Genomic DNA, 15,399 nt, shown 5'->3' on the forward strand with positions numbered 1-15,399 from the left:
GCGCAAACAAAAAGGACGATTTCTTAAAGAAGTTTATGATCTGAAGCTGTCCTGTAGTCTTTTACATCTCCACCACAATCTGAATCAGGAAGCTCACAGAGGTCACACAGCTCCAACAGTCACATTATAATTTTTATTACAATTTTAGTGAAGCAACCCTGTGTCAAAGCCACTATCACACTTACAAACAACATTTGTTTGTTGTTAGATGCTGCCAGCTCTCACTCAGTTCCCTATTTGGGCCTCTAGAGGTCACCTTTGATTTTTTTTGTATGTTATTTTGAGGTGGAGTTACTTAAAAGAAACCCCGGCTATCAAGACACGTTTGCGCTAAAATATGTAATATGCTTTGAATAATATACAGTGGGGCAAAAAAGTATTTAGTCAGCCACCGATTGTGCAAGTTCCCCCACTTAAAATGATGACAGAGGTCAGTAATTTGCACCAGAGGTACACTTCAACTGTGAGAGACAGAATGTGAAAAAAAAATCCATGAATTCACATGGTAGGATTTGTAAAGAATTTATTCGTAAATCAGGGTGGAAAATAAGTATTTAAGTATTTAAGCATAGGCTTAGACTCTACATACTTGTGGTTGTAACTGAAGAACTGACACGTGACTTACTCTCTGCGGAGTGTTATGGAAATTTTATAAATATGCTGCAAGCATCTCAGTGAGCATGATTTGAAGTGAGTTTAATAACATATTGCAATATGGAGAGACACTAGTCAAACACCCTAAGCAGACAAAAAACATTCCACAGCAGATCATGGCTATACCCTCAGCTCATCCTTGAAACCTTCTCCCACTCTAAGGAAAGTTACGACCACTGGTCACCTCCCTGAGAGCAGGGTGTCTGGACATCCACAACTTTACATTAGGCCTTCTGTGTATCAAATCCACTTTTTTTTCTGCTTTTTTTCTGTCTGAGAGGGAAGAGACCGCACAAGCCATTCACTGCCAAACATTTTCAGATTCTTCGTCAGGTCTTTTTTTAAATGTCTGTACGGTAAGTCTGCAGATCTAAATCAACTCACTGTTAATACTGTTGGGTATTAAAAAGGAAACCCTTCAGCAAAGCTGCTGTTTTTGAATCACACATCTGGCTTTAAATGAATCAGAGCCTTCACTCAAAGCCAGATGTGGGACACAATGAATTGGGAAAACTTTTAGTTAAATCTTAAAGAAAATTGTGAACCACAATTAAAACAGACTCTGGTAATGAGCTGGTTCAGGTCTGCTCTAGGTTTAGGAGTGCTGGGAGCTTGCACAAAGCTGGAGGGATTTTTTCAGGAGAACGCTGTTAACTTGCCTAAGGGCAGTGTTGGAAAGGTTACTTTTAAAATGTATTCCACTACAGAATACAGAATACATGCCCCAAAATGTATTCTGTAACGTATTCCGTTACGTTACTCAATGAGAGTAACGTATTCTGAATACTTTGGATTACTTAATATATTATCATGCTGTTTACAACTACATGAATGTACTATTGCTGTGATTTATTACTGTTACTGAAGGTCCGCGGCTCTGAACCGTACACAGCAAATCCAGCATGTCCAAATTAACACTGTCAGATTTGATTTCAACACTATACCAGATGTTGGCAATGTCATCTTCAGACCTCAATGGAAAATATTTCACTCATCCATTTTCTTCCAGTTATCTGGAATCAATTTGCAGGGGCAGCAGCTTGAGCAAGGAAGCCCAGACTTCCCTCACCTTGGCAACCTCATCAGGGAAGGTGGGAGTAGACACGGGGTGTTCTCAGGCCAGCTGAGAGATAACATCTCTCCAGCATGTTCTGGGTCTTCCTGGGGCCATGCCCAAAACACCTCACGCAGGAGGTAATTATTATTAAAGTATTATTATTAAAAGTAGTAAGTAATTAAAAGTAAAATTTAATTTAAAAGTAAAGTAGTAAGTATTTAAAAGCTCTATGAGTGCTTAGCAGAGGTGGCAAAGATACAGATATTTTGTACTTAGAAGTGCAACTGCTAGTGTTAAAAATACTTCTAATACAATAATAAAACTATATTATCTGTTGTCTACGTTGCAGAGGGTGACTTTGCCTTTAAACAGTGAAATGTTTACAGTCAAGAGTTACAGTGGATTCAGCAGCTGGGGAAACCTTAAAAATCTGTCTTAATTTGGGGAAAAGAAGCATAACTCAGTAATTTCTATTGAGAGCTCCAGTAGGTTTTCTTAGTGTACACACAGGCTGTGATCAGCTGACCTGCTGCTCTTTGTAGGTGTACACAGCTGAATTCAACCAGATGTCAGCAGATGTTTCATGAGTTGTCATGGTTGATTTCCATCCCCTATACTGACAGTGCTTATCCTGTCTTTTTTCGAGACGGTATAAAGTTATGAAGGTGGAATTCAGTCAATGAATCTTAGCGTCATCAGCTAAAAGTCGCATGAATCTCTGCTAACTCTGTAACCTAACTCTGACCATGAAACCACAGCCACTGTGCACCAGCCAGATACTTTTCTTTACTTTAAATCCATCACAGTACAGCAAACTAACCTTTCTATCCTCCACTAACCTGCGGAGGATTTTCATGCAGCCTCTAAATAACACAGTTAGTCTGCCTCAGTTTGTTTAGCAGCATGTTTAACAATATGAAAAACACAATGTCACATTTACAGACCCAATATCTGATTTAAACACATGAGGACTTACATGTAGGGTAGAAAATTTTTTTTCACACGATTGAAGTTAGCTCTTTTTTCATTTCTCTCACTGTTAAATCCAATCATTAGACCCTCTCAAATGACTGAGCTGCTCACCTGATCTCTTAAAAAAATGAGCCCAACCACCTTTCGAAAGAAACTAATTTCCCGCTGCTTGTTTGTCATCCTCATCTCAGTCTTTCTGTAAATACCCAGAGCTTGTGACTATGTGAGAGTACACCGAGCACTCAGTCAGTTCACTCATTTACCCACTGACACACACATCGATATCTAGCTTGACATTCACGCACTCACACTGCAGTGAAAGGGAATGAGGGGGCCCTCCGTGCAGTTTGCTGCCCGAAAATACTTTGACAAGCATAACTGCAGGAATTGAACCACCAACTGTTTTTATTATTATTTTAATGTCTGATAATCTGTTGAAAAAGAACAACAAATCATCCTTTAGATGTCCCTATGGGTGAGTGATTGCAGATCACCACATGATAAACTGCTTATTATTTTGACAACCAGCTCAGTCCCGTTTCAGGTAATTTAAATTTTCTCTTTACTGTCCTGTTATTCCTGCAGAGGGTTTGTGCTGCCTTTATATATTCTATAAAAGGAAAGGTAATGATGCTCACAACTAAAAATTGTATTTTGGCATTATCAGTTTTGGCTGCGAAACATGTTATAGAAAAGATAAATCTCCTATAGAAAACCTAGAAATTGTTCCTAAGATGTAAACATTTTCTTCACTTAAAGAGGAAAGTATTCCACAGCTTATGTTCAGAAGCAAAAACGCAGCCAAACAGGAGCACAGTCCACATACACCAGTTCAAAAGAGCCATGCTTCCTAATCATTAGCTTTCTCAATAACATGTAAAACCTCAGTTCTCTCTGACAACTCTTTGTTCCTCTCTTCAAGTGCCGCGTGGGGAGGTTTCACTGACATAATGAGCACCGCCTATTTCTGCAGATGGAAATAAACTTCGTAATAGCAGCTGTGCATTAATCAGTCCATCCAATGTGTAATTGCTACTTCAACCCACTTCACTGTTTTCATGTTTGCTGAGGAGTGTAAGGAAGAGGACTCCCTTACTACATTTATTTATATTATATTATCTGTATAGCACTTTAGAGCACACTTTTCACTTTATTAAAAGCACCTTATCAAACACTTTATTTAGCATTGCACTTTAAGCATGGATTTGCACACAAGAAGTTAATATTTATTGACTATTTATTGGGAATTTTAAAATCAGTTGGTAGCCTTGTTTCAGATCCTGCACAGCTGCTCCTCGTCAAGGAATGTGGTGGTTGTCTGTCAGGAGAAAAGAATGATGATTGAAATTGTGATTGTGATTAAGGTTTACCAGTAAGGAAAACTAATGCAAATGAGTATGTGAAATCTAGGGATAAAGGTGGTGCAAATAAGTGTAAGACAATGATTACTCACCTTTCTGGCCTGTGTCCTCTTCAAGGTGTTTGGGCAAATGTTTCCCCAGGGGTCCAGACACCATTTAAAGGTTCCAGGAGAGACCATTGGTAAAGAGAGTGTGGTGAATCTTTTTGTGCTTGGGTTTCTGGGTTTTTATAATATGGGGTTTGGTGTAACATTAAAGTGTGAACTATTTATTAATATGAAAATGTGAAAGTATTTATTTATTCTAATTGATATATTGTATACTGTGGTGGAAGGTTGGGATTTAAGAATTTACCTGAGAGTGGAATAATGGTTAAGTCTGTGACAGCTGAACATATTTAAGGCTGCCAGTTTTTGTGCTGTGAAGAAGTTTGATGAGTTAATTGTTGTAAGGAGGGCTGTATAGCAAATAAATACTTTTGTTCCACTACACTTGCCTTGGTCCATCTCACTGTGTTTCCAGCCGCTAAGAGCTGTCTTTTACAAGGAGGTAGCAACGTGATCTAACCACGTAAGGTCAAAAGTGACGCTAAAAATAGTTTAAGCACAACTTACCTCACCAATGATCTCTTTCCATCGTGTGTAAAGTCTCGCAGTTCCATCAGAGGCTTTTAGTTTATCCCAAATATCTCTCAATCTAACTTTGTAGCATTTCTACTAAAAGATATCAAACAGGCTCTGAAGCTGCATGTAACTCCCAAATGTGAAAGCAGCCTGATGGTTTTAGTGCTGTGAACAGGAAGGAATTCAGAGTAAACTGTTGGACAGCAGCTTCTTGTTACCAAAGGCTGCAATAATGTGGAAATATCCGCTCACAGCAGCCATAATGTAACACAGCAGATGAAAGAAACTAAAAAGAGCAACCACAGGTATAAACAGTGAGATTAATATTACAAAATTATTCAAATAACCAAGAGTTTTAAAAAAATTCCAAGTGGATTAGACGCGGTGTGTTGCATACCACATCCAGAACTGAATTTATAGCAAAAACAGGAAGTTCAGTTTCAAGTCATTTCTCAAAGAGTGGAATTAACATTTTCACAATAGCCAAATGTTTCTATTTTACTTATAAAAGTCTCAGTCTATATACAGTGTTGAACTGCAAAAACAACAACAACAACGTGAGTGGATTGTTCTAATGGTGATGTGATAAAACAGTCACATAATAGCACTGTACACTGGTTAGATTAGCTAGTGAGCTCTTGTGCTCTTATGATGTGCTATTCTATCATAGTGTGCTGTGTTTGAGCCAACCTGAGCCAGCCTGCTGGACCACTACACATTTTCTTCTTATCCAGACAATAAAAGGCAGCACTAAAAGATAATCGAGGCTTTGTCCACCATTTACTACACAACGCAGAATCAAAGGTTTGTCTCTCTTTATTTTTTAACAAGCCAGTTACAGCAAAGTATAATTGAGCCTTGTTGCACATGTTTGAATTACTTCCTGCCCCTTGACATCTGCCTCTAACTCTGAAACTGTTATGGTATATATATGTTATGGTATGGTATAGCAGGACGTCCTGTGAGCTGTAGAGCCAGAGAGCCGTGTTGGGTTTTTTAGATGCCTTTCGACCATCTTCTTGGTCCTTCAAATGACCTGCAGTGTGACAGATTGTGTATTCAACAATGATTCAAACCTGCACCTCTGGCTAACCAGCATGCTAGTTTCCATGACCTGGTGAAGAAGCATCTGAAAAGTATTTCAGTAAAGCCTCCTAGTGGCCCACTGGCTTCTCCATATGTGATAGCTCAAAAAACGTCTGGCAGTGACTTGGGACACTATTTTGAGGGAAGTGGGCCAAACTCATTCAGTGTTTTAGACCCATTGAGAACATGATCATGTTGAGAATCCCACAGGTTAAACCTAATCATTACTGTGTCTGTGAGGGTAATGCCAGAGTCTTGTTTTTTCAGCTAGTGAGCTCTGTGTGTGGGTGCGGTGGCTGGTTGTGCCTGCTCAGTGGACAGGAGTGTTTTTGGTGGTCTATTCTGTTTTAATTCTTTTTTGGGTTATTGACCAACTCCTGGATTTTGATTTCTATAAAAGGAGAAAGTGACTTGCCCATCTCTTTTAGTTTAACCTCTTAAGCCCCAAGCCTACCTGATCTCCTGCTTTTTGCCCCCGTATCAGGGGGCGTTGGGGCTTAAGAGGTTAATTAGTAATAGAAGCACTAATAAACACTAATAAAACCATTTTGGCTCCCTTTCTCCAGCAGAGACTAAATATGTCTCTGGGGACCTTAAACTGATGTTAACAAAGTTAATTTTTATTTCTTTTAACCTCCTTTATTCTGGATTATCGCTGGATTTTCATGATCTCAGATATAACAGTATTCACAATGTGTTTTTATTTTAAAATTTTCATTTAATTAAATTCACAGCAGTGATGATGGAGCTCGTTCTCACTTTTAACCTCATACCTACAGTTTTTTCCCTTTGACATTTAAGCTCAAAGATCAGACTAAAACCATAGGGCAAACTGATGCTCCACTGCTGCCACCTACTGGCTCTTATCATTCTGTGAGTGATGACTTTATATACAGTGCATACAGTGCAGTGGCTATTACGTACACCTTGCTACTACTGGGTTTGACCCCCTTTTCCCTTCAGAACAGGCTTAACATACAGCATTAAATTCACGCTTTAAAGGACACTGAAGGTTAAACCCTGAAAAGAACATCAGGTGTGCACCGAGGACAGCGTGAGTCGTGACTGACAGGTGACTACACCATGAAACCTGCAAAGAAAACAAGAATCATACAAACGACAAAAAGAAACTCTAAAAATCACTCAAAGACAAGCTGCGGCTGTTCAAAAGCAATCTGACAGAAGTAATCTGCAAGATAGAGTTTAATTTTTGCACCACTATCTAACTTTGCATATATATTTAATACAATGCCTCATAAAAATACTTCTGAAATAAGTGTATGAAAATATGATACACTTATTTCAAAAGTGTATTTATGAGGCATTGTTTCATATACATCCGTACATGACTTGTATTGTTTTCATTAAAATCAAAAACAGTGAAACATACAATAATATGTGATCAGTCTGGAAAGACATTAATAAAAAAGGTTATGTATTAGGATTGTCAGTGGTGTCCACAGTGTTATGGCCCTGGGTATCAGAGCGAGTGAGGCCGCCTTTCTCTTCAAGCAAATCCAAGAGTGCCAGGACCCACTGACAGTCGGCTAGCTGGAGACTTGTGCCTCCTGTATGCAGATTGCAGTATGTAGCTGCCGCAAGCGTGAACTGCTGCAAATTGTAGACCACCTTAAAGTGCAGATCCCCAGAAAGGCTCCATAAGAGTGGCCTGAAGGCACTGGTCATAGACAAGTTGGTGGAGGCTGGTCCAATGCAAGTCCCTCATCTGCCTGAAATGCCTGTGGTCTCTGGTGAGATAAGTCGAACTTCCTTGTGTGAGGGGGACCATAAAAATGGTTCCAGTATGGATGGTGTGGGAGATGACCGGGGAAAGATGACTCTCGCTATGATCCCCTCTTCTCTGGAAGTTCAGAAGCACAGGACGGGGCCTGGCTAAAGGTGCCACTGGCACGGCTCCATTTGGAGGCTGTGGAGAAGACCCAGGTCAGGCGAACTCAGCAAGAGCTCGAGATCTGTAGGTTGGAGATGGAAGCGGATAAAGCGGTGAGGCTGTGTAAGCTGGAGTTTCAGACACTAGCCTCATCTGTCTCTGCTAATCTTCCAGCTTCCGCCCCCTTGTCTGCTACCACATGCGATATTAGTAAGTGCATTTCTCTGGTGCCCACATTTAAGGCTGTGATGGATTCTTATTTTGCAACATTTGAGGAGATGGCTGGTGATTTTCAGTGGCCTAGATCTGGCCCCTTTTATTGCAGTGTAAATGGCAAAGCCCAGGGGGTGGTGGTCATGCTTCCTTTAAAGGAGAGTTTGGACTGTTCCAGTGTAAAATCGGCTGTGTTGCGGGCATATGAATCGGTCCCAGGCAGAAGTTTTGGCAACAGAGGAAACTTCCCTTCCAAACTTATGTGGAGTTTGCCAGGGAAAGGGATCCTTTTTGACAAGTGGTGCTCTGCGTCAAAAGCCAATGATTATGATTCACTGCTTGAATTTATGTTGCTTGAAGACTGTAAAAAGTGCCTTCCAGAGAGTCTAAAGAGCATGGAAAGAAAGCATCTGGACTTCTTTAGGTTGCTTGAAGACGTTTCACCTCTCATCCGAGAAGCTTCTTCAGTTCTGGGACTCTCCTTAGATTTAAGCTCTGTGGGAGGTTCCCCCCAAAGAGGGACAAAAGGACCCCCTGAGGATCTTCTACCTAATCACATGAGCCAAGGTGTGAAAAGGGTGTAGGTCACAATCAGCCAGGGTTTCTGGTGAGCTCATTGTGAAACCTGGCCCCACCCTATCATGTGATTTCCTGAGGTCAGATGGCCCAGGATGTGAGTGGGTGTTAGGGCGTCTGGGAAGGGATCTCAAACCTGAATTACAGATGGCAGAGAGTTCGTAAACCACCGCCTCTGTTCAAAGATGGTCGCTCACAGTGGACATAAATGGCTTCTTTTCAAACCATCTGTCCTCTCTGTCCAAAATGTGAACATTGGCATCCTCAAAAGAGTGACCTTTGTCCTTTGGATGCATTGACATTGACATTGGCATTAACATGTGTGTTGTCCCATGTCAGTGCAGACTGTTTGACCCTGAAATGCAAAACATTGAATTCTCAGCAACCTAAAGGTGTTGCCTTTGTGAAAGCAGGGTTCCATCCTGAGGTGCTTGATTGGTGGCGCTAAGGTGCCGGACCCTTGTTTTGGCCAAAATGCAAAACGCTATGTGTGGCAGAAAACTAACACTGCACATCACTCTGAACACACCATCCCCACTGTCAAATATGGTGGTGGCAGCATCATGCTCTGGGGGTTCTTCTCTTCAGCAGGGACAGGGAAGCTGGTCAGAGTTGATGGGAAGATGGATGGAGCCAAACACAGGGCAATCTTGGAAGAAAACCTCTTGGAGTCTGCAAAAGACTTGAGACTGGGGCGGAGGTTCCCCTTCCAGCAGGACAACGACCCTGAACATAAAGCCAGGGCAACAATGGAAAGGTTTAAAACAAAACATATCCATGTGTTAGAATGGCCCAGTCAAAGTTCAGATCGAAATCCAATCAAGAATCTGTGGCAAGATCTGAAAACCGCTGTTCACAAACGTTGTCCATCTAATCTGACTGAGCTGGAGCTGTTTTGCAAAGAAGAATGGGCAAAGATTTCAGTCTGTAGATGTGCAAAGCTGGAATTCCAATAACATTGATTCATGTTTGTGGCTGTAATAACTATGATATTATGCCACAATATTTAAAAAAAAAATGCTTGGAGCTTCTATTACGGTGTAGCTGATATTAGGTTTAAACTGTGACAGGAGAAGGTGACTGACCTTGGGTTTTTGTGCTGCTGAGGAGTGAAGTTGAAACTAAAGAGGAATAACAGGTTAGTTTAAAGCTTCACATTCAGGAAAAAAGCAGCAACGCCATCAGTCTGGTCGATCTACAGACTGAAAAAGCAGAAAACAGGAAATGGTTTTCTCTCTTTTTATCTTCTTCACAAACTGGATGTTTGTGAAGCAACACAGTGAGAGTATCTTTAATCCTTTTAAGAAACCAAAAAACATCACAGCATACTTACAAAGCAGCCATAGTGAAGAAGCTTTCTCCATCTGCAGGTGCTACTGAACTTTGATCGGACCACACTAGCATCAAGCGAGACCTTCCTCCTCCTTCCTCTCTTACAGGGTGGTAGTTCTGTAGTTTCCCCCTCTCATCATTATGAGAAAAAAAGTTTATTTGGCTGAAACATGTCAATAAACACAAAAAACAACAAAGAAAGGCGTAAAAAACAAAATCTAGGAACCAACAGACACTGAAAATCTTGTTCCACTGCTTTACTAAACTCCTCCCAAACCTCAGTTTTTCCTTCAGCTACAGCCAGATCTATACTTCTCTGTGCCTCTGCAGCTCCACAGACTAACCAAGCCTGCCAGCATACGAAATGGAACTGGAAAAAATGTCTAACAACCAATGGGGAGAGAAGTTCAGCTTAACATCCATCAGTCACATTACAATGCTCTTGAGAAGTCACATCATCCTTTTACAATTACCAGAGTCACCACCAGATGGCGCTCAAACATGACGAATTATCACTGCTGTTCAGGATGTCGGTCTGCAGTCTGACCTTCAAATTAACCTGTGTACTCCATCACACAACACACACTAGTGGGCAAAACCATGTTAAACACAGGAGAAACAGCTAAACTCTGAACAAAGAACAGGAGCACACAATACAGTTAAAAATTACTCTCATGTGACCAGAGATGGGCACTTGTAACGCGTTACTGTAATCTGATTACTTTTTTTAGGTAACGAGTAAAGTAAGGGATTACTATCGCAAAAACGTAATTAGATTACCATTACTTTCCCGTAGGAACGCTGCGTTACTGCGTTACTAAAACTGTGATTTTTTGCGAGAATGTCTCATGACAGTGACGTAAGCGAGTGCGACGTTGGTGACAACAGCTGTGTGCAAATCAACAATGGATAATATATCGAGTGCAGAGAGAGTATGAGCGTGCAGCGTTTAAAGCGTGGAAGTACTGACCTTACTTTGAGTTTGATTCCATAAAAAGTGACAAAAACATTAGTGTCCGTTGTGCGTGGGAAGAAAACTTCTTTTTACAGCGAAAAAAACCCCTAAACTTCCGAGCAAGCACCGAGTAGCTACGACGTAATGGGAAACTCACAGAGAAACTCGCGGATTCTTCCACTGACCGCTGCGGCACACCTGCACCAGGGAAAACCTCCGCCTACCCCACTCCTGCTTTACAGGTGAAAATAGAGCAACAGGACCACTAGTCTTTGACTTTATTTATTTTCTGCTGTGTTTTACTTGCATCTATTTGAAAGACTGAGTGTAAACACACATGTTATGTCCTGGAATGTGCAGAAAATAGGTTTAAATATTAAACTAATTTCTTCAAGTCAGAGAATGTTGCATATAATTTAATTTTTACTTGATGTTAAAAGAGTTAAGTTAAAAGATTAAAACTGATAAAACAAGTTTTAAAAAAGATACTTTTCCATTTGATTACATTTTGTATGATGGATTATGCAGAAAAAGTAGAATTGGGCTGAAAGATCTATCGCTTTATCACCTATTCAGGTTGCAAATCGTGTTTTTAAAAAGTAACTAAGTAACTAAGTAATTAATTACTTTTGAAAATAAGTAATCAGTAAAGTAACGGGATTACGTTTTTGGGGAAGTAATCAGTAATTAGTTACTGATTGCGTTTTTCAAGTAACTTGACCAACACTGCATGTGACACATACAAGTTTAACAGCTCTGCTTCTGAGTCAGCCCAGGATATTAATCTTGTCAGTCAGCTAGGACGCAGTGATTGAATGAAGGCTGTTGAGTAACAGAGTTCCCACAGTATGACAGGGACTTTCTTTCAGGGACCTGCACTGGTTGAGTCATTAAACGATGTTCATGTGATGTCTGTAAATCATGTTTTCTTTTATTCCAAATGCTTCAAATGTGAACATGACTTTAAATGTAACAACTCAGTTTCTATGGATTTGACTGTGGATCTGACAGAGACAAAGTTTCGCCCTGATTTTGAATCGAGTTGGAATAAAGTTGAACAAGAGAGAGAACTGCAGACACCCCCGTGCACACCGCCCTGCCCACAGCCTCCTCTGAGCACAGCCCTCACATATTTAGCCTCCAAGGACACCAGGTTGTATTGAGAGCAGTAAATCAGAGGAAAGCTGCTGGCCCTGATGGAATACCTGGTAGAGTGCTCAGAGTGCCGACCAGCTGGCTGTGTTCACTGGACTATTCAACCTCTCCCTGACACATGCCACTGTCCCCAAATGCCTGAAATAAGCAACAATAGTCCCATTCTCCAAGTCCACCACCATCAGTAGCCTCAGCAACTACAGACCCATCGCACTGACTCCAGTGGTTGCAAAGTGCTTCGAGAAGCTGGTCTCAAAACACATAAAGGCCTGCCTCCCACCCAGCTTCGACCTCCACCAGTTTGCCTACAAAGCAAACAGGTCCACCAAGGATGAAATTTCCACTGCCCCCCACTCTGCTCTGCATCACCTGGAGAATCCTGGAACATCAGTAAGGATGCTCTTCATTGATTTCAGCTCAGCTTTCATCAACCCAGACATTCTTATAGCCAAGCTGCTAAACTTGGACCTCTCCCTGCCACATGTCACAGTCAGCCAAGGTTGGCAAGCAGGATCATCCACCCTTTCACTCAGCACTGGCTGTGTGTTGGGTCCACTCCTATACACCATCTACACCAGTGACTGCACCCCTACGCAAAAAACTGCACAATGACAATAAAAAGTTCTAAGTCTAACAAATTGGTTCCCACTCGTGAAAATTCCTATTGTTCTTATTCTGTCCGTGATTTACCGTCATGGTGAACTTGACCCTCACACCTTCTTCCAATTCAACAAAAGTGGTGTCAAACATTTGTGCTGCAATATTTGTGTTTGTGCTGCTTCTGTGTTAAAGTTATTTATGAAAATGTAAAAGGTCACACATACACACGTTTATCCAAACCAAACAAATTTGATGTCAATCAATTCTACTACTTTTGTGCTGGTATTATTTTAAAAATATGAGAAGAAAGAAGAAGAATCTTTTTACAGTAAGAAGGGGGCTAGTTGACCTCAGATGACCTCTAGAAGCTTTGATTTATATCTCTGAAAGGATAGCAGCATAAACAACTATTTTTTGCAGCACAAATGTCACAAAAACATTTGACACCACCTCTGTTGGAAAAGATGGGGAGCCAACTTCACATTCATTAAAATCATCTATTGAGCATTTTTCTGGGTAACAGTATAGAGTTTAAATTGTCATCTCCCTCTTTCCTTTTAAACCCACAGGCCATTTTAATACCACAGAGGCATGACACCGAATGAGTCATAACTCATGCAAACATCAAAAACCACCCAGAGAAAACTCCATCAGTTACAAACGTTTCTGCACTGTCTTCCTCGTCTGTAAAGAGACCCCAGGGGGGATTATAAAACATGATCATCCAAAATGTTCCTGAGCAGTTTCTATTTTTCATATTTTGTGCCAATTTATAAATACAGCCAGTCCAGCACTAGAAATAAGTCCTGAGCCATCAACACAGCGACCATGAATAAATCAGGAAGATGACACTCGAAGATGAGCTGATAAACAGACTCTACTGTAATAACAACGTTCCACATCTGTGCTTTATGAGCTGCCTGCATCATCTTATAGATTTAAATAGAATAGCCCTTTATTGTCATGTAAAACTAAATTAAAGGTTTAGCATGCCAACTGTACAGGAGTAAAAACAAATAAACACATCAGGAATAAGCACCAATCAGAAGAGATGTATACAGTCAAGAGGAATACATATAAAAACAATAGAGAGGCACACACTGTTCTCATCAGTTAACAGAACCAGTTTAAGTCAAGATTTTTCTGGAGTTCAGATTCTGACAGCCATGTACTTTTTTCCCCTTTAACAGGAAGTAAATACACTTGAAAATATATTAACTTCTTATAAAATGGTGTTGTAAACTATTTAGTGACAAACAGCACATAGTGTTTGTACAATTATTAACAAAGAGGAAAAAACACATGAGCCACATTAGCTGTTTTTGCAGCAGCTCAAATGTGTCTACAAAACATCAGTTTTTAAAAGAAATATTTATTTATTTTAATTAAAAAAATGCATTTTAGCTGTGTTGTAGTTATGTTTTTCACTGTATTCATTTACTCTTTGGGGACTGTACCATCAACTCAAACTGTAACAGTAACAGCAGACTCAAGAATCAGGTGACATTTCAGCGCAGCTCGTTTGCAGCTTCATCGCTCTGCAGGAGATCCTCATGAGTTTGTTTGTCTCTGATCTTTGTGTCAGAAGCAACAGAGACGACACTAATCAGTAAACAGTAAACTGGTTCTTATATAATGCTTTCCTACTCTATCTGAGCATTCAAAGCCCTTTACACGCCCGCCTTATTCACTCATTCACACCAGCACTTTTTCTATGTAAGCCTTCTATCTACCATTCACATGCATTTAGATTCCAATGACTGACCATGACAGCAACTTGGGAATCTTCCCCGAGGATATTTAGGATGCAGACTGGAGCTGACGGGGATCAAACCACCAACCTTCACATTAGTAGGGAACCTGCTGTACTACCGCAGCAATGCTAGAAATCTCAACTGGTTGTCTCAAAGGGGTGCGTCATAAATTGGTAAACATTAAAATAAGGTCCTGTGCCGATGTGACCCATCAGTCTTTGAGACAACCAGTTGAAATTTCTAGCATTGCTCCAGTGCAGAACTGCCCATTCCAGTATTGTTAGAGGCGTATTTGGCAGCAGATGATGGGAGTTGACAGTTTCTGTTGGCTTGCAGAATGATCTTTTTCTAGCAATCTCATCTGTGTGAACATAGTAAACAACAAGTAATGCTGTTAGACCTGTTTTATTGGCCTGAGAGTGTCTGCGTGTTTCAGCGAAGCTGAACACAACATGGAGATTATTGTTTTACTTTACAGAATAAATGTTTTAAAACACAAACTCTTGGACACAGTTCACACGGCTCTTAAACTGCAAGTCAAACCTTCTTTGGAGTATTGGAGGAGAAAGTGAGTAACTCTGCAGGGACCTGGTGGACAAAGGTGATAATGACACATTAACCCTTTAAGACCTACCATAGAACCAAGTCCGCCAGAGCTTATATCATATTTTTACATGTTGTAGTGCCATTTTTGGGAGCATTTCAAGTTGCTATACATCAATACAACCATTATAGCCCACATTTTAATAATATGTCTGCATTAAGTGCAAAGAAATTACATAAATTGCAAGAAAATGCAATAAACTATGAAAAATTGAAAATCGTTTTTGTTTTTTTTACATATATTTCTAGTTAGAGAAATTTAAGAGGCTTATCCCTCAAAACTGTAAATACAAAAAAGTTGCACAAAATAGTTTCCTACCACAGGAAATATATTTTGAGTGTCTTCATAGTTTTATTTTTGAAATACACCAATTTTTATACACTGCAGGAAAAACGAAAATAAATATTATGATGCAAATTTGCAAAAAAGCAGCATATGCATCAAAATAAACTATTTCCATCAGTGCAATATGAGTCCTAAGCATCCCAGAAACGACACAGAAAGTCATAAAGTCAAGCATAACTTTTAAAAACACCAGTATAGGCTCATGAGGCCCTAATGGTAAA

This window comes from Neolamprologus brichardi, chromosome 3 (genome assembly GCF_056152115.1).
Source record: "Neolamprologus brichardi isolate AB-2024 chromosome 3, ASM5615211v1, whole genome shotgun sequence".
In the NCBI taxonomy this organism is placed as follows: Eukaryota; Metazoa; Chordata; class Actinopteri; order Cichliformes; family Cichlidae; genus Neolamprologus; species Neolamprologus brichardi.